The sequence below is a fragment of the Oncorhynchus tshawytscha genome, linkage group LG18, assembly GCF_018296145.1.
Source record: "Oncorhynchus tshawytscha isolate Ot180627B linkage group LG18, Otsh_v2.0, whole genome shotgun sequence".
Taxonomy (NCBI): domain Eukaryota; kingdom Metazoa; phylum Chordata; class Actinopteri; order Salmoniformes; family Salmonidae; genus Oncorhynchus; species Oncorhynchus tshawytscha.
This window is the reverse complement of record NC_056446.1, coordinates 8,195,855-8,216,325: the sequence shown is the minus strand read 5'-3', so window position 1 is coordinate 8,216,325 and position 20,471 is coordinate 8,195,855.

Sequence of the window (20,471 nt, the reverse complement as noted above, 5' to 3'; positions counted from 1 at the left end):
CCCAAACTCCCCAAAGGGGGCAGCAATCAGCCCTATCCTTAACAGGTTTTAAGAAGCCCTCCTGTTCCCCACTCATTACCTGTATTAACTGCGCCCGTTTGAACTCGTTACCTGTATAAAAGACACCTGTCCACACACTCAATCAAACAGACTCCAACCTCTCCACAATGGCCAAGGCCATGACTTCCGGCGCCGACAGAGATGGCCGCCTCGCTTCGCGTTCCTAGGAAACTACGCAGTTTTTAGTTTTTTTACGTGTTATTTCTTACATTTGTACCCCAGGTCATCTTAGGTTTCATTACATACAGTCGAGAAGAACTACTGAATATAAGATCAGCGTCAACTCACCATCAGTACGACCAAGAATATGTTTTTCGCGATGCGGATCCTGTGTTCTGCCTTACAAACAGGACAACGGAGTGGATTCCATGCAGCGACCCAAAAAAACGACTCCGAAAAAGAGGGAAACGAGGCGGTCTTCTGGTCAGACTCCGGAGACGGGCACACCGTGCACCACTCCCTAGCATTCTTCTTGCCAATGTCCAGTCTCTTGACAACAAGGTTGATGAAATCCGAGCAAGGGTAGCATTCCAGAGGGACAGAAGAGACTGTAACGTTCTTTGTTTCACGGAAACATGGCTCACTGGAGAGACGCTATCCGAGGCGGTGCAGCCAACGGGTTTCTCCACGCATCGCGCCGACAGAAACAAACATCTTTCTGGTAAGAAGAGGGGCGGGGGCGTATGCCTTATGACTAACGTGACATGGTGTGATGAAAGAAACATACAGGAACTCAAATCCTTCTGTTCACCTGATTTAGAACTCCTCACAATCAAATGTAGACCGCATTATCTACCAAGAGAATTCTCTTGGATTATAATCACAGCCGTATATATCCCCCCCAAGCAGACACATCGATGGCTCTGAACGAACTTTATTTAACTCTCTGCAAACTGGAAACGATGTATCCGGAGGCTGCATTCATTCTAGCTGGGGATTTTAACAAGGCTAATCTGAAAACAAGACTCCCTAAATGTTATCAGCATATCGATTGCGCAACCAGGGGTGGAAAGACCTTGGATCATTGTTACTCTAACTTCCGCGACACATATAAGGCCCTGCCCCGCCCCCCTTTCGGAAAAGCTGACCACGACTCCATTTTGTTGATCCCTGCCTACAGACAGAAACTAAAACAAGATGCTCCCACGCTGAGGTCTGTTCAACGCTGGTCTGACCAAGCTGACTCCACACTCCAAGACTGCTTCCATCACGTGGACTGGGAGATGTTTCGTATTGCGTCAGATAACAACATTGACGAATACGCTGATTCGGTGTGCGAGTTCATTAGAACGTGCGTTGAAGATGTCGTTCCCATAGCAACGATTAAAACATTCCCTAACCAGAAACCGTGGATTGATGGCAGCATTCGTGTGAAACTGAAAGCGCAAACCACTGCTTTTAATCAGGGCAAGGTGTCTGGTAACATGACTGAATACAAACAGTGCAGCTATTCCCTCCGCAAGGCTATTAAACAAGCTAAGCGTCAGTACAGAGACAAAGTAGAATCTCAATTCAACGGCTCAGACACAAGAGGCATGTGGCAGGGTCTACAGTCAATCACGGACTACAGGAAGAAATCCAGCCCAGTCACGGACCAGGATGTCTTGCTCCCAGGCAGACTAAATAACTTTTTTGCCCGCTTTGAGGACAATACAGTGCCACTGACACGGCCTGCAATGAAAACATGCGGTCTCTCCTTCACTGCAGCAGAGGTGAGTAAGACATTTAAACGTGTTAACCCTCGCAAGGCTGCAGGCCCAGACGGCATCCCCAGCCGCGCCCTCAGAGCATGCGCAGACCAGCTGGCCAGTGTGTTTACGGACATATTCAATCAATCCCTATACCAGTCTGCTGTTCCCACATGCTTCAAGAGGGCCACCATTGTTCCTGTTCCCAAGAAAGCTAAGGTAACTGAGCTAAACGACTACCATCCTTCCTTCATCATGAAGTGCTTTGAGAGACTAGTCAAGGACCATATCACCTCCACCCTACCTGACACCCTAGACCCACTCCAATTTGCTTACCGTCCAAATAGGTCCACAGACGATGCAATCTCAACCACACTGCACACTGCCCTAACCCATCTGGACAAGAGGAATACCTATGTGAGAATGCTGTTCATCGACTACAGCTCGGCATTCAACACCATAGTACCCTCCAAGCTCGTCATCAAGCTCGAGACCCTGGGTCTCGACCCCGCCCTGTGCAACTGGGTACTGGACTTCCTGACGGGCCGCCCCCAGGTGGTGAGGGTAGGCAACAACATCTCCTCCCCGCTGATCCTCAACACTGGGGCCCCACAAGGGCGCGTTCTGAGCCCTCTCCTGTACTCCCTGTTCACCCACGACTGCGTGGCCACGCACGCCTCCAACTCAATCATCAAGTTTGCGGACGACACAACAGTGGTAGGCTTGATTACCAACAACGACGAGATGGCCTACAGGGAGGAGGTGAGGGCCCTCGGAGTGTGGTGTCAGGAAAATAACCTCACACTCAACGTCAACAAAACTAAGGAGATGATTGTGGACTTCAGGAAACAGCAGAGGGAACACCCCCCTATCCACATCGATGGAACAGTAGTGGAGAGGATAGCAAGTTTTAAGTTCCTCGGCATACACATCACAGACAAACTGAATTGGTCCACTCACACAGACAGCATCGTGAAGAAGGCGTAGCAGCGCCTCTTCAACCTCAGGAGGCTGAAGAAATTCGGCTTGTCACCAAAAGCACTCACAAACTTCTACAGATGCACAATCGAGAGCATCCTGGCGGGCTGTATCACCGCCTGGTACGGCAACTGCTCTGCCCTCAACCATAAGGCTCTCCAGAGGGTAGTTAGGTCTGCACAACGCATCACCGGGGGCAAACTACCTGCCCTCCAGGACACCTACACCAACCGATGTTACAGGAAGGCCATAAAGATCATCAAGGACATCAACCACCCGAGCCACTGCCTGTTCACCCCGCTATCATCCAGAAGGCGAGGTCAGTACAGGTGCATCAAAGCTGGGACCGAGAGACTGAAAAACAGCTTCTATCTCAAGGCCATCAGACTGTTAAACAGCCACCACTAACATTGAGTGGCTGCTGCCAACACACTGACACTGACTCAACTCCAGTCACTTTAATAATGGGAATGGATGGGAAATGATGTAAATATATCACTAGCCACTTTAAACAATGCTACCTTATATAATGTTTACATACCCTACATTATTCATCTCATATGCATACGTATATACTGTACTCTATATCATCGACTGCATCCTTATGTAATACATGTATACACTAGCCACTTTAACTATGCCACTTTGTTTACATACTCATCTCATATGTATATACTGTACTCGATATCAGCTACTGTATCTTGCCTATGCTGCTCTGTACCATCACTCATTCATATATCCTTATGTACATATTCTTTATCCCCTTACACTGTGTATAAGACAGTAGTTTTGGAATTGTTAGTTAGATTACTTGTCGGTTATTACTGCATTGTCGGAACTAGAAGCACAAGCATTTCGCTACACTCGCATTAACATCTGCTAACCATGTGTATGTGACAAATAAAATTTGATTTGATTTGATTTGACCAGAGAGCTGTGTAAGGACATCAGGGATAAAATTGTAGACCTGCACAAGGCTGGGGTGGGCCACAGGACAATAGGCAAGCAAGCTTGGTGAGAAGGCAACAACTGTTGGCGCAATTATTAGAAAATGGAAGAAGTTCAAGATGACGGTCAATCACCCTCGGTCTGGGGCTCCATGCATGATCTCACCTCGTGGGGCATAAATTATCATGAGGAGGGTGAGGGATCAGCCGATAACTACACGGCAGGACCTGGTCAATGACCTGAAGAGAGCTGGGACCACAGTCGCAAAGAAAACCATTTGTAACACACTATGCCGTCATGGATTAAAATCCTTCAGTGCACGCAAGGTCCCCCTGCTCAGCCCAGCGCATGTCCAGGCCCGTCTGAAGTTTGCCAATGACCATCTGGATGATCCAGAGGAGGAACAGGAGAAGGTCATGGGGTCTGATGAGACAAAATTTTGGTCTGAACTCCACTTGCCGTGTTTGGAGGAAGAAGACGGATGAGTACAACCCCAAGAACACCAACCCAACCGTGAAGCATGGATGTGGAAACATCATTCTTTGGGGATGCTTTTCTGCAAAGTGGACAGGACGACTGCACCGTATTGAGGGGAGGATGGATGGGGCCATGTATCGCGAGATCTTGGCCAACAACCTCCTTCCCTCAGTAAGAGCATTGAAGATAGGTCGTGGCTGGGTCTTCCAGCATGACAACGACCCGAAACACACAGCCAGGGCAACTAAGGAGTGGCTCCGTAAGAAGCATCTCAAGGTCCTGGAGTGGCCTAGCCAGTCTCCGGACCTGAACCCAATAGAAAATCTTTGGAGGGAGCTGAAAGTTCGCATTGCCCAGCAACAGCTCCGAAACCAGAAGGGTCTGGAGAAGGTCTGTATGGAGAGGTGGGCCAAAATCCCTGCTGCAGTGTGTGCAAACCTGGTCAAGTACTACATGAAACGTATGATCTCTGTAATTGCAAACAAAGGTTTCTGTACCAAATATTAAGTTCTGCTTTTCTGATGTATCAAATACTTATGTCATGCAATAAAATGCAAATTAATTACTTAAAAATCACACAATGTGATTTTCTGGATTTTTGTTTTAGATTCCGTCTGTCACAGTTGAAGTGTACCTATGATAAAAATGACAGACCTCTACATGCTTTGTAAGTAGGAAAATTTGCAAAATCGGCAGTGTATCAAATACTTGTTCTCCCCACTGTATCTAGCTTGTTTTTGGTCACGGGTCTAGGAATGGCTGAAGAATTGCAACATTTGCCTAGAACTAACGCTGCAGAAAGCAATACTGGGTGATTTAAAAAGCCATAGTCAATCAATCAATAGTATAATAATTATTTTAGTAAAAATGTTTGTAAATTAAAAATAATCTGTAAAAGCTATGAGAATAGAAAGGTTCAGTAATTTTGTGAAGCATCACAGCACAGTTGAAAAATATATAGCAAATAGAAATCCAAAATGGATGGTGTTGAGAGATAGATGGGAGGGGTTGAATGGAGCTGAAGGGTGGAACTAATAACAAGATAACCAATGTTAAACATACGGAGTCTGTAAAATGTATATAGGTTCAGAAATTTTGTGAAATAGCACAGTTACAAATAGAAATCAAACTGGTTTGACATCAGAAATAGAGGAAGGACTAAAAACAAAAAATATAACTATTGTAAAATACATTGTGTCTCTACAATGTGTATAAGTTGTATAAACTGAAGGTAGAAGCCTAAGTGTTTATTAGTTTACTCCATTTGGGGGAAGGGTGGTAGGGTTTGCATGGAATAATAAAGGTATATTCTTAAAAAGTATGTATGTCTATATAGGTATGTGTATCTATATGTGTATATGTACGCATACGTGTATGTATATGGATATCTATATTTACCCCAAAAATATATGGGGGATTGTAAATGATGTAGACAATTACATTGATGGAAGCAACAATCTTTCCGCAATATTAAGCTGATTCACCCCTTAAAAAAAACACCATTATTCCAAAAACCCTAGACCCACTCCAATTTGCATACGGCACCAACAGATCCACAGATGATGCAATCTCTATTGCACTCAACACTGCCCTTTCCCACCTGGACAAAAGGAACATGCTATTCATTGACTCAACACCATAGTGTCCTCAAAGCTCTTCACTAAGAGCTTTCACTAAGAGCTCTTCACTAAGCTAAGGACCTTGGGACTAACCACCTCCCTCTGCAACTGGATTCTGGACTTCCTGATGGGCCGCCCCCCAGGTGGTAAGGGTAAGTAACAACACATGCTGATCCTCAACACAGGGGCCCCTCAGGGGTGCGTGCTCAGTCCCCTCCTGTTCACTCATGACTGCATGGCCATGCACGACTTCAACACCATCATCAATTTTGCCGATGCCACAACAGTGGTAAGCCTGATCACCAACAACAATGAGACTATAGGGAGGAGGTCAGAGACCTGGTCGTGTGGTGCCAGGACAACAACCTCTCAATCAACGTGATCAAGACAAAGGAGATGATTGTGGACAACAGGAAAAGGAGGACCAAAGACACCCCCATTCTCACCGAGCTGGTTGAGATCCTCAATTTCATTGGTGTCCACATCACCAACAAACTATCATGGTCCAAACACGTGAAGAGGGCACAACACAGCCTATTCACCCTCAGGAGTGAAAGATTTGGCATGGGTCCTCAGATCCTCAAAAGGTTCTACAGCTGCACAATCGAGAGCATCCTGGTTTCTTCACTGCCTGGTATGGAAACTGCTCGGCATAAGAACACAAGGCACTACAGAGAGTAGTGTGTATGTCCCAGTACATCACTGAGGCCAAGCTTCCCGCCATCCAGGACCTCTATATCAGGTGGTGTCAGAGGAAGGCCGTAAAAATCAAAGCCACCCTAATCAAAGATCAAAGCCACCCTAGTCATAGACTGTCCTCTCTGCTAACGTACGGCAGGCGGTACCGGAGCGCCAAGTCAAGGTCTAAAATGTTTCTTAACAGCTTCTACCCTTAAGCCATGAGACTCCTGAACACCTAATCAAAGCGCTACCCAGACCCCTCATTACGCTGCTGCTACTCTCTGTTTATTATCTGCATGGTCAATTTAACTGTAGCTACATGTACACTACTGTTGATAAGTTTGGGGTCACTTAGAAATGTCCTTGTTTTTGAGTCCATTTAAATAACATCCAATTGATCAGAAATACAGTGTACAGTAGACATTTAATATTGAAAATTACAGATTTTGGGGGGAATATCTACATAGGCGTACAGAGGCCCATTATCAGCAACTATCACTCCTGTGTTCCAATGGCACGTTGTGTTAGCTTATACAAGTGTATCATTTAAAAGGCTAATTGATCATTAGAAAACCCTTTTGCAATGATGTTAGCACAGCTGAAAACTGTTGTCCTATTTAAAGAAGCAATAAAACTTGCCTTTTTCAGACTGAATGAGTATCTGGAGTATCAGCATTTGTGGGTTCGATTACAGGCTCAAAATGTTCAGAAACAAATGACTTTCTTCTGAAACGTGTCAGTCTGTTCTTGTTCTGAGAAATGAAGGCTATTCCATGCGAGAAATTGTAGAGAAACTGAAGATCTCGTACAAGGCTGTGTACTACTCCCATCACAGAACAGCGCAAACTGGCGCTAACCAGAATAGAAAGAGGAGTGAGAGGCCCCAGTGCACAACTGAGCAAGAGGACAAGTACGTTAGAGTGTCTAGTTTGAGAAACGGACCCCTCACAAGTCCTCAACTGGCAACGTCATTAAATAGTACCCGCAAAACACCGGGATGCTGGAATATCAAAACTTGTTCTGCTATCAATGCCTCCCTCCCTCCCTCTACTCACTGCTTTCATCTGTGGAGTCTCTACCATGGTCCTCACCTCGAGGGAAACCTTGCAAAGATCAAACCATTCAGCAATCAAACCCCTTTTCCACCTGCACAATGATCCCACAATGGGCTGTGACTAGTAAAAGGTCTAGAGGTTGGTTGCTGCAGATTAGAAGTTCGAAAAAAAATTGCATCTGCCCTTGCTTCAGGTGACTCATGGTCGAATGGAAATTAGGAGAATTAAATAGAAAATGTGTTGGAAATTTCATTGCCCTCGTTTCTAGATCCAACCATGCTATTTCATATTTTCTTGTATTTACTTGTCCTTTTCAGATCAGTAATCACTGTAATAATAATGTACCTCATGGATATTTTCTGGGTTCTTGGAGTAATGGCTTGGGTGTCGGACTAATAGTTGCAAGATCCCTGCTCAAGCTACCCTTCTTAACAGTCTTTATGGTGTTCATTCATCATATTGCAAGGGGGACTTCCTATGGCTTACTGCCACACATCCTGTAGCATTTACGGAAAGTACAGAAGGAGATACCTTTACCCTGACCGGCCCTCTGCAGGGAACTACGGGGATTTAGACAGATAATAAATGAGGCCCCAGGACAAAGGAGCTAGGATTTATGAACTGCAGAAACATCCCGCCATATTGTTTCACCACAAAGAAAATACCGCACTGGAGGAGGAGAAATGAAAAACAGCAGGATGCTCTGGAAGTTGAGAGATAGAGAAGGGGGAGAAGGAGAAAGAGTGACTGCCAAGAGAAAAAAGGAGTCTTCCCTCGGTCCAGTCCTTTGAGAAAAAGAGAGCGAGACGAAATCGCATTCCTTGAAATTCTCAATTTTCGTTTCTCATCATTGGAATGTGCTTATTATTACCGATGTCAAAGCACTTTCATTGACCTTTTATGAACCAGGCATATTGACAGTGTCCTCCCAAACGCGCTATTTGAGCTTGGCCAATTTACCTCCGATTTATAGCACAGGAAAAAGGTAACATACACATAATATAAATTGGAATGTCTTTTACATCCAATATAGTTCCCAGACCTGATAGAATTTTTGTGTTGGCTTCCAGTCTCATTATTGGCTTTGAATGTCCTTTATGGGGTCTAGTGTCAAGGCTGCCAACAGAGTTCCAATTAAGGTCCCCTGGCTTTGCCTCTGGGCCTGAATTTTTAATCCCATGCAAAATTGGCCAGCAGGTGTTCTCTTATCTCCTGAAAATCTTTAAACACCGCCTTTCCAGGGCTTTTCATTATCTCCTAATTGGCCCATATGCAGTCAAGACGGGCTGGACTCGCCTGAACGCCTCACCTCATTGGACCATATCCATCCTCTATCCCGGTGCCCTCCGAATTTTAAGTGACCTGTGTTTGATATGTGAAGTATTTCACTGTTTCTTTTTGAATTGATAAAAAATAACTCTATAACCTCTGTGTCCATTTCTTGGAATGCACCCTTAAACAAAATCCCAATAAAAGAAGTAGAAGATTGGCTCTGGTGTAAGGTTGAATATGAAAGGGTAGCTTGTGTGACTAAGCCCTCAGTAGGCTCCAGGTGTCTCGTTTCAGCCCAGTGTTGCTGACTGACTGGACACCTGTTGGACTCCAGATGTCACTTTAATAATGTTTACATACATAAGGGAACATTTCGGCATTTTCCGTATGGTTAGTGAGAAAGTCCATATTGCAAATGTACGGTCCCTTACTAGACGTCCGAAAACGTTTGTAAAATTCGCGGACGGCGTCGGGCCGAGCGGCAGGGCCGGACCTACCAGGAAGTCATCAAATGAACTTTGTCGGACATTCGGTTTCCGTTTCACAAAAATAATAAGATTTTGGTCATTTTTCCACTGTCCCAGAATATCCCACAGGGGGGCATAAGCAATCATATTGCTATCGGACAAAACATCACGATTCACGACGGGGCCTTATCTCGAAAACGGAAAATATTTCGAAGCCGAAACTCGGTGAGCGTAGGTTTGGCATAATGGGCAGTTGGCCCCGAACAAGATAGCGTCCAGGCCTCAACGGTTTTGAGTTATGGCCATTTATCTGGGATTAAAGGTCCAAAATGAAAATAGAGAAATTATTTTTCCACTTCATGTCAAAGTCAAGGAGCCTCCGGTGTCAATAAAAAAGAACCAGCCATTTATCTATCGTCATTTTAAGAGAAATCGTACAATGACAGATTGGTGATGTTCACGGATAGGTGTTTTTTTTTTCAACGGTTACAGATCCAGTTGCAGGGTGTTCTTACGAATCTTTTTAAAGTGTGCTGCGGAGCTCTGCGAGATTTCTGTGATTTTCTATGATTTTCTGAAATAACACACACTCACTAAACCCTCTGTAAATAACTCAGTTCTTAACGTAAAGACTTAAAACTCAGGATTCTGTAAAGGCATACCCCAATCAGGATATGGGTTTATTTATAGCTTCCTGTGCCAACCGGAAGTGCCTTAAATGATGTCATAGTGGCAGTTTCCAAGGGTTAAAAAGGTCAGATCTTTTCAAAACTTCATATGTGTGATTAGGCAATCCCCATAAACTGTAAGTCAGTCATTTCTCCCAACAGATGTCAAAGAAAAGCTCTCACACACACACACAGCAAGGATGGAGTGACAAAGTGCGGTGCTTAAAGACACAGAGAGCAGGCTATGGCATTACCATATACCCTAGGCCGTGCCGAGTTCAACGAGATATCCCGCTTGACCGTAGCTCGCTTGCATTTTACAACCATATTTTTATTTTTGGGTTACCAGGTGCCTATTTTAAACAGTCCATAAAGCACTCCGGGCGGCCCCCATGGATAGAGGGCCGTAGTAGGGTACTCCCATAGCGGGCATGGACAATAGGAGTCCCGGTAAATGCATTTACAACCATATTTTTATTTTTGGGTTACCAGTTGCACAACAATGCACGTGCATTTGCAATATGATTCTATAGTGAAAAAACACCACCAAATGGACATGATGAAATCAACACAACGAGTGATGGAAAGGAACAACTATCACTGCTCGGCCATCCTGTGTTCATCAGGCCAGTCAATTTTGCATTTTTGAGCATGTCAAATTTCATATGGTAAATGCCCATTGAACCATATTGCAAATGCACGTGCACTTGCAATATGATTGTGTGTGAAAAGACATCACCAAATGGACATGATGAAATCAACACAAAAAATGGCATCACCATAGTCTCCAGACTGTGCCGAGTTCTACGAGACGCCCCGCTTGACTGTAGCTCGTTCTGAGTGCAGCGACCTTGAAAAAAAGAAGGCCCAAAATGAAGCCTGCCCCACAATGTCATTTGATTTTGGGTGGCAGTGAGAGAACCGTTAGGGTGAGAAGCACAATTCGACCTCAGGTACGTTCCTAAGGTCCTCCCGATCCGTGCAAGCCTAACCTTGACCGTTAGGCATTAACCCTTAACAGTTAAAAGAAGGTGTTTACTTCAAACAGCTTGCTTTGACTTCTCTCCCCATAGGAATACATTGCCTGCACCTCTAAATTCAACCTGAAGCCTATGTGGGTTATGAATGCCTAATGAACCTGTCTTCTATGACAGTCCATCAGACCACTATGAGGTCTACCTGTGTCGATTCTAAGCTTCCTGGAGCAAACGGAAGTGGTTAAATTGACCCAAAAGGTGTTTTGATGTACATCACCTTCAAAGGGGAAAATGACCCCATTCAACACTGTGTAGATCGTAGATCAGTCAATTCTTAACTTAAAGACTTAAAACTCAGGATTCTGTAGGTTTCTATGTCAGTCAAGACATGTGTTGAGTTATAGCTTCCTGTGCCAACCAGAAGTGCCTTTAATTGGGTCACACTGTCTGTCTTGAAGGGTTAGAAAAGTCACATCTCTCCAAAACTTCATATGTGTGACTAGGTAACCCTCCTAAACTGTAAATCAGTCATTTCCCCCAGGAGATGTCAAAGAAAAGCTCTCATACACACACACAGCAAGGATGGAGTGACAAAGTGCGGTGCTTAAAGACACAGAGAGCAGGCAATGGCATTACCATAATCCCTAGGCCGTGCCGAGTTCAACGAGATATCCCGCTTGACCGTAGCTCGCTTGCATTTTACAACCATATTTTTATTTTTGGGTTACCAGGTGCCTATTTTAAACAGTCCATAAAGCACTCAGGGCGGCCCCCATGGATAGAGGGTCGTAGTAGGGTACTCCCATAGTGGGCATGGACAATAGGAGTCCCGGTAAATGCATTTACAACCATATTTTTATTTTTGGGTTACCAGTTGCACAACAATGCACGTGCATTTGCAATATTATTCTATAGTGAAAAAACACCACCAAATGGACATGATGAAATCAACACAACGAGTGATGGAAAGGAACAACTATCACTGCTCGGCCATCCTGTGTTCATCAGGCCAGTCAATTTTGCATTTTTGAGCATGTAAAATTTCATATGGTAAATGCCCATTGAACCATATTGCAAATGCACGTGCACTTGCAATATGATTGTATGTGAAAAAACATCACCAAATGGACATGATGAAATCAACACAACGAGTGATGGAAAGGAACAACTATCACTGCCCGGCCATCCTGTGTTCCCATAGCGGGCATTAATATCAGAATGACCGGTAAATGCATTTTGGAGCATATTTTTATTTTTGGGTTACCAGTTGCACAACAATGCACGTGCATTTGCAATATGATTCTATAGTGAAAAAACACCACCAAATGGACATGATGAAATCAACACAACGAGTGATGGAAAGGAACAACTATCACTGCTCGGCCATCCTGTGTTCATCAGGCCAGTCAATTTTGCATTTTTGAGCATGTCAAATTTCATATGGTAAATGCCCATTGAACCATATTGCAAATGCACGTGCACTTGCAATATGATTGTATGTGAAAAAACATCACAAAATGGACAGGATGAAGTCAACACAACGAGCGATGGAAAGGAGCAACTATCACTGCCAGGCCATCCCGAGTTCATCTGGCCAGTCAATTTTGCATTTCTGCAGGATTTTTGAGCATGTCAATTTTCATATGGTAAATGCCCATTGAACCATATTGCAAATGCACGTGCACTTGCAATATGATTGTATGTGAAAAGACATCACCAAATGGACATGATGAAATCAACACAAAAAATGGCATCACCATAGTCTCCAGACTGTGCCGAGTTCTACGAGACGCCCCGCTTGACTGTAGCTCGTTCTGAGTGCAGCGACCTTGAAAAAAAGAAGTCCCAAAATGAAGCCTGCCCCACAATGTCATTTGATTTTGGGTGGCAGTGAGAGAACCGTTAGGGTGAGAAGCACAATTCGACCTCAGGTACGTTCCTAAGGTCCTCCCGATCCGTGCAAGCCTAACCTTGACCCTGTGGCATTAACTCTTAACAGTTAAAAGAAGGTGTTTACATCAAACAGTTTGCATTGACTTCTCTCCCCATAGGAATACATTGCCTGCACCTCTAAATTCAACCTGAAGCCTATGTGGGTTATGAATGCCTAATGAACCTGTCTTCTATGACAGTCCATCAGACCACTATGAGGTCTACCTGTGTCGATTCTAAGCTTCCTGGAGCAAACGGAAGTGGTTAAATTGACCCAAAAGGTGTTTTGATGTACATCACCTTCAAAGGTGAAAATGACCCCATTCAACACTGTGTAGATCGTAGATAGGTCAATTCTTAACTTAAAGACTTAAAACTCAGGATTCTGTAGGTTTCTATGTCAGTCAAGACATGTGTTGACTTATAGCTTCCTGTGCCAACCGGAAGTGCCTTTAATTGGGTCACACTGTCTGTTTTGAAGGGTTAGAAAAGTCACATCTCTCCAAAACTTCATATGTGTGACTAGGTAACCCTCCTAAACTGTAAATCAGTCATTTCAACCCAGGAGATGTCAAAGAAAAGCTCTCATACACACACACAGCAAGGATGGAGTGACAAAGTGCGGTGCTTAAAGACACAGAGAGCAGGCAATGGCATTACCATAATCCCTAGGCCGTGCCGAGTTCAACGAGATATCCCGCTTGACCGTAGCTCGCTTGCATTTTACAACCATATTTTTATTTTTGGGTTACCAGGTGCCTATTTTAAACAGTCCATAAAGCACTCAGGGCGGCCCCCATGGATAGAGGGTCGTAGTAGGGTACTCCCATAGCGGGCATGGACAATAGGAGTCCCGGTAAATGCATTTACAACCATATTTTTATTTTTGGGTTACCAGTTGCACAACAATGCACGTGCATTTGCAATATGATTCTATAGTGAAAAAACACCACCAAATGGACATGATGAAATCAACACAACGAGTGATGGAAAGGAACAACTATCACTGCTCGGCCATCCTGTGTTCATCAGGCCAGTCAATTTTGCATTTTTGAGCATGTCAAATTTCATATGGTAAATGCCCATTGAACCATATTGCAAATGCACGTGCACTTGCAATATGATTGTATGTGAAAAAACATCACAAAATGGACAGGATGAAGTCAACACAACGAGCGATGGAAAGGAGCAACTATCACTGCCAGGCCATCCCGAGTTCATCTGGCCAGTCAATTTTGCATTTCTGCAGGATTTTTGAGCATGTCAATTTTCATATGGTAAATGCCCATTGAACCATATTGCAAATGCACGTGCATTTGCAATATGATTGTATGTGAAAAACATCACCAAATGGACATGATGAAATCAACACAACGAGTGATGGAAAGGAACAACTATCACTGCTCGGCCATCCTGTGTTCATCAGGCCAGTCAATTTTGCATTTTTGAGCATGTCAAATTTCATATGGTAAATGCCCATTGAACCATATTGCAATGCACGTGCACTTGCAATATGATTGTATGTGAAAAAACATCACAAAATGGACAGGATGAAGTCAACACAACGAGCGATGGAAAGGAGCAACTATCACTGCCAGGCCATCCCGAGTTCATCTGGCCAGTCAATTTTGCATTTCTGCAGGATTTTTGAGCATGTCAAATTTCATATGGTAAATGCCCATTGAACCATATTGCAAATGCACGTGCACTTGCAATATGATTGTATGTGAAAAGACATCACCAAATGGACATGATGAAATCAACACAAAAAATGGCATCACCATAGTCTCCAGACTGTGCCGAGTTCAACGAGACGCCCGCTTGACTGTAGCTCGTTCTGAGTGCAGCGACCTTGAAAAAAAGAAGTCCCAAAATGAAGCCTGCCCCACAATGTCATTTGATTTTGGGTGGCAGTGAGAGAACCGTTAGGGTGAGAAGCACAATTCGACCTCAGGTACGTTCCTAAGGTCCTCCCGATCCGTGCAAGCCTAAACCTTGACCCTGTGGCATTAACCCTTAACAGTTAAAAGAAGGTGTTTACATCAAACAGTTTGCATTGACTTCTCTCCCCATAGGAATACATTGCCTGCACCTCTAAATTCAACCTGAAGCCTATGTGGGTTATGAATGCCTAATGAACCTGTCTTCTATGACAGTCCATCAGACCACTATGAGGTCTACCTGTGTCGATTCTAAGCTTCCTGGAGCAAACGGAAGTGGTTAAATTGACCCAAAAGGTGTTTTGATGTACATCACCTTCAAAGGTGAAAATGACCCCATTCAACACTGTGTAGATCGTAGATAGGTCAATTCTTAACTTAAAGACTTAAAACTCAGGATTCTGTAGGTTTCTATGTCAGTCAAGACATGTGTTGACTTATAGCTTCCTGTGCCAACCGGAAGTGCCTTTAATTGGGTCACACTGTCTGTTTTGAAGGGTTAGAAAAGTCACATCTCTCCAAAACTTCATATGTGTGACTAGGTAACCCTCCTAAACTGTAAATCAGTCATTTCCCCAGGAGATGTCAAAGAAAAGCTCTCATACACACACACAGCAAGGATGGAGTGACAAAGTGCGGTGCTTAAAGACACAGAGAGCAGGCAATGGCATTACCATAATCCCTAGGCCGTGCCGAGTTCAACGAGATATCCCGCTTGACCGTAGCTCGCTTGCATTTTACAACCATATTTTTATTTTTGGGTTACCAGGTGCCTATTTTAAACAGTCCATAAAGCACTCAGGGCGGCCCCCATGGATAGAGGGTCGTAGTAGGGTACTCCCATAGCGGGCATGGACAATAGGAGTCCCGGTAAATGCATTTACAACCATATTTTTATTTTTGGGTTACCAGTTGCACAACAATGCACGTGCATTTGCAATATGATTCTATAGTGAAAAAACACCACCAAATGGACATGATGAAATCAACACAACGAGTGATGGAAAGGAACAACTATCACTGCTCGGCCATCCTGTGTTCATCAGGCCAGTCAATTTTGCATTTTTGAGCATGTCAAATTTCATATGGTAAATGCCCATTGAACCATATTGCAAATGCACGTGCACTTGCAATATGATTGTATGTGAAAAGACATCACCAAATGGACATGATGAAATCAACACAAAAAATGGCATCACCATAGTCTCCAGACTGTGCCGAGTTCTACGAGACGCCCCGCTTGACTGTAGCTCGTTCTGAGTGCAGCGACCTTGAAAAAAAGAAGTCCCAAAATGAAGCCTGCCCCACAATGTAATTTGATTTTGGGTGGCAGTGAGAGAACCGTTAGGGTGAGAAGCACAATTTGACCTCAGGTACGTTCCTAAGGTCCTCCCGATCCGTGCAAGCCTAACCTTGACCCTGTGGCATTAACCCTTAACAGTTAAAAGAAGGTGTTTACATCAAACAGTTTGCATTGACTTCTCTCCCCATAGGAATACATTGCCTGCACCTCTAAATTCAACCTGAAGCCTATGTGGGTTATGAATGCCTAATGAACCTGTCTTCTATGACAGTCCATCAGACCACTATGAGGTCTACCTGTGTCGATTCTAAGCTTCCTGGAGCAAACGGAAGTGGTTAAATTGACCCAAAAGGTGTTTTGATGTACATCACCTTCAAAGGTGAAAATGACCCCATTCAACACTGTGTAGATCGTAGATAGGTCAATTCTTAACTTAAAGACTTAAAACTCAGGATTCTGTAGGTTTCTATGTCAGTCAAGACATGTGTTGACTTATAGCTTCCTGTGCCAACCGGAAGTGCCTTTAATTGGGTCACACTGTCTGTTTTGAAGGGTTAGAAAAGTCACATCTCTCCAAAACTTCATATGTGTGACTAGGTAACCCTCCTAAACTGTAAATCAGTCATTTCCCCCAGGAGATGTCAAAGAAAAGCTCTCATACACACACACAGCAAGGATGGAGTGACAAAGTGCGGTGCTTAAAGACACAGAGAGCAGGCAATGGCATTACCATAATCCCTAGGCCGTGCCGAGTTCAACGAGATATCCCGCTTGACCGTAGCTCGCTTGCATTTTACAACCATATTTTTATTTTTGGGTTACCAGGTGCCTATTTTAAACAGTCCATAAAGCACTCAGGGCGGCCCCCATGGATAGAGGGTCGTAGTAGGGTACTCCCATAGCGGGCATGGACAATAGGAGTCCCGGTAAATGCATTTACAACCATATTTTTATTTTTGGGTTACCAGTTGCACAACAATGCACGTGCATTTGCAATATGATTCTATAGTGAAAAAACACCACCAAATGGACATGATGAAATCAACACAACGAGTGATGGAAAGGAACAACTATCACTGCTCGGCCATCCTGTGTTCATCAGGCCAGTCAATTTTGCATTTTTGAGCATGTCAAATTTCATATGGTAAATGCCCATTGAACCATATTGCAAATGCACGTGCACTTGCAATATGATTGTATGTGAAAAACATCACAAAATGGACAGGATGAAGTCAACACAACGAGCGATGGAAAGGAGCAACTATCACTGCCAGGCCATCCCGAGTTCATCTGGCCAGTCAATTTTGCATTTCTGCAGGATTTTTGAGCATGTCAAATTTCATATGGTAAATGCCCATTGAACCATATTGCAAATGCACGTGCACTTGCAATATGATTGTATGTGAAAAACATCACAAAATGGACAGGATGAAGTCAACACAACGAGCGATGGAAAGGAGCAACTATCACTGCCAGGCCATCCCGAGTTCATCTGGCCAGTCAATTTTGCATTTCTGCAGGATTTTTGAGCATGTCAAATTTCATATGGTAAATGCCCATTGAACCATATTGCAAATGCACGTGCACTTGCAATATGATTGTATGTGAAAAACATCACCAAATGGACATGATGAAATCAACACAACGAGTGATGGAAAGGAACAACTATCACTGCCCGGCCATCCTGTGTTCCCATAGCGGGCATTAATATCAGAATGACCGGTAAATGCATTTTGGAGCATATTTTAATTTTTGGGTTACCGGGTGCACAACAATCAGTATCCATCGTAATATTTTAAACAGTCCACAAAGCACTCAGGACGGCCCTGACAGAGAGAGGGCCGTAGTAGGGTGCTTCCATATCGGGCATTAATATGAGAATGACCCTTAAATGCATTTAGGACCATATTTTAATTTTTGGGTTACCAGTTGCACATGTTCAATCACCTCAACAGGTGCACAGCAATGAGTATCCATCAGAACATGTTAAAGTGTCCATACATCACTCAGGACGGCCCCTATGGAAAGAGGGCCGTAGTAGGGTACTCCTATATCGGGCATTAAAATCAGCATGACCGGAAAATGCATGTAGGACCATGTTTTATTTTTTGGGTTCCAGTTGCACGTTTTCAATCACCAGTTGCACAACAATCAGTATCCATCGTGATATTTTAAAGTGTCCATAAATCACTCAGGACGCCCCCGACAGAGAGAGAGGGCCGTAGTAGGGTACTCCTATAACAGGGCATTAATATGAGAATGACCCTTAAATGCATTTTGGAGCCTATTTTAATTTTTGGGTTCCCAGGTGCACATTTCAGATCACCAGTTGCACAACAATGAGTATCCATCAGAACATGTTAAAGTGTCCCGGTAAATGCATTTACAACCATATTTTTATTTTTGGGTTACCAGTTGCACAACAATGCATGTGCATTTGCAATATTATTCTATAGTGAAAAAACATCACCAAATGGACATGATGAAATCAACACAACGGGTGATGGAAAGGAACAACTATCACTGCTCGGCCATCCTGTGTTCATCAGGCCAGTCAATTTTGCATTTTTGAGCATGTCAAATTTCATATGGTAAATGCCCATTGAACCATTGCAAATGCACGTGCACTTGCAATATGATTGTATGTGAAAAAACATCACAAAATGGACAGGATGAAGTCAACACAACGAGCGATGGAAAGGAGCAACTATCACTGCCAGGCCATCCCGAGTTCATCTGGCCAGTCAATTTTGCATTTCTGCAGGATTTTTGAGCATGTCAAATTTCATATGGTAAATGCCCATTGAACCATATTGCAAATGCACGTGCACTTGCAATATGATTGTATGTGAAAAAACATCACCAAATGGACATGATGAAATCAACACAACGAGTGATGGAAAGGAACAACTATCACTGCTCGGCCATCCTGTGTTCATCAGGCCAGTCAATTTTGCATTTTTGAGCATGTCAAATTTCATATGGTAAAATACAACTAAAGTATGTTGATACAGTTCTTATACGTGTGTAATTGACACAAAATTACAAAAACGGTCCAGAAAGCACTTTTTAAGGGTGTGTGAAGTTTTTTCAAAATTTTGACATTTTTTTTTGACTTTTGACTTCCTATGAAATCATATTGAAAATGGACAAAACATATTACTTATGCCCATGTAAAAAAAAAAAAAAAAATATGATGATAAAATTGGACAAAAGTATATTCATACAGTTCTTACACATGTGTAATTGACAAAAAAAATCGAAAGAATTTCGAAAAACGGTCCAGAAAGCACTTTTTTAAGGGGTGATAAGTTTTTGACAAAAAATCATTTTTTCAAAATTTTGCTTTTGGATGTTGACTTGGGTGACATTTCCAATATGAAAAACCATGGTGGAGCGAATTCGCCACCTGTTGAATTTTTAAAGTGTTACAATAGGCAATCGCCATATGGCAGTTGCAATACACTTTGCATGAATCAACGCCGAATTGGGTGGTATTGGCCAATGTGTATATGGTTTGTCCGATGCCAATGACTTCCCATTCATTTTTGTCCACTTCAGGGGGGGGTATTCCCTTACATAATATTTACATACTGTTTTACTCATTTCATATGTAGATGCTGTTTTCTAATGCATTCTAGTCAATGCCACTCCAACATTGCTCGTCCTAATATTTATATATTTCGTAATTCCATTCTTTTACATTTATATTTGTGTATCCTTATGAATTGTTAGTTACTACTGCATTGTTGGAGCTAAGAAAACAAGCATTTCGCTATGAGAGCATAACATCTGCTAAATATGTGTATGCAACCAATATCTTTTTTTTATATACCCGCAGCTGGCTACTGTGGTCAGGTCATTTCTCAGAGTTGTCCAGATTCTTAAGTCTAACAAACATGCCCAAGCATAGTGGGTAGCCTAGGGGTGAAAGCAACACGCTGTGGTTTGTGAGGCAAAATGGATTGTAAGTAGGTCAACCTAAAATCATTTAAACTAAATTATAATATTTATGTTATGTCCAATTTGGTTAACAAGTTATGTATTGAAATTAAACTCACTTTTCAAAGAGTAGTTAAAGGCACTGCATGTAATAAACCTTGACAATAAACCTCAGTCAATTTCAGTTCAGCCTGTTCTCATGCCATTCAGGAACATGGATTATCCTCCTATGAAAAGGGAAAGACATTCATGTAGGACATTCCACACAGAATTCAATAATTTTGGCATTTGAAAGGTTTATCACCCAGTTTTGTAGGAGTGAATGCCATAACAGGCATGTTCTGAGAATACCCCATCAATGCAATGGTTGTGATTCATTCATGTTTAGTCATTCATGAATAATCTGTAGACCATTGCTATGTACAGTATACTAATTATACTAGCCTCACCAGAATGTAATGTAT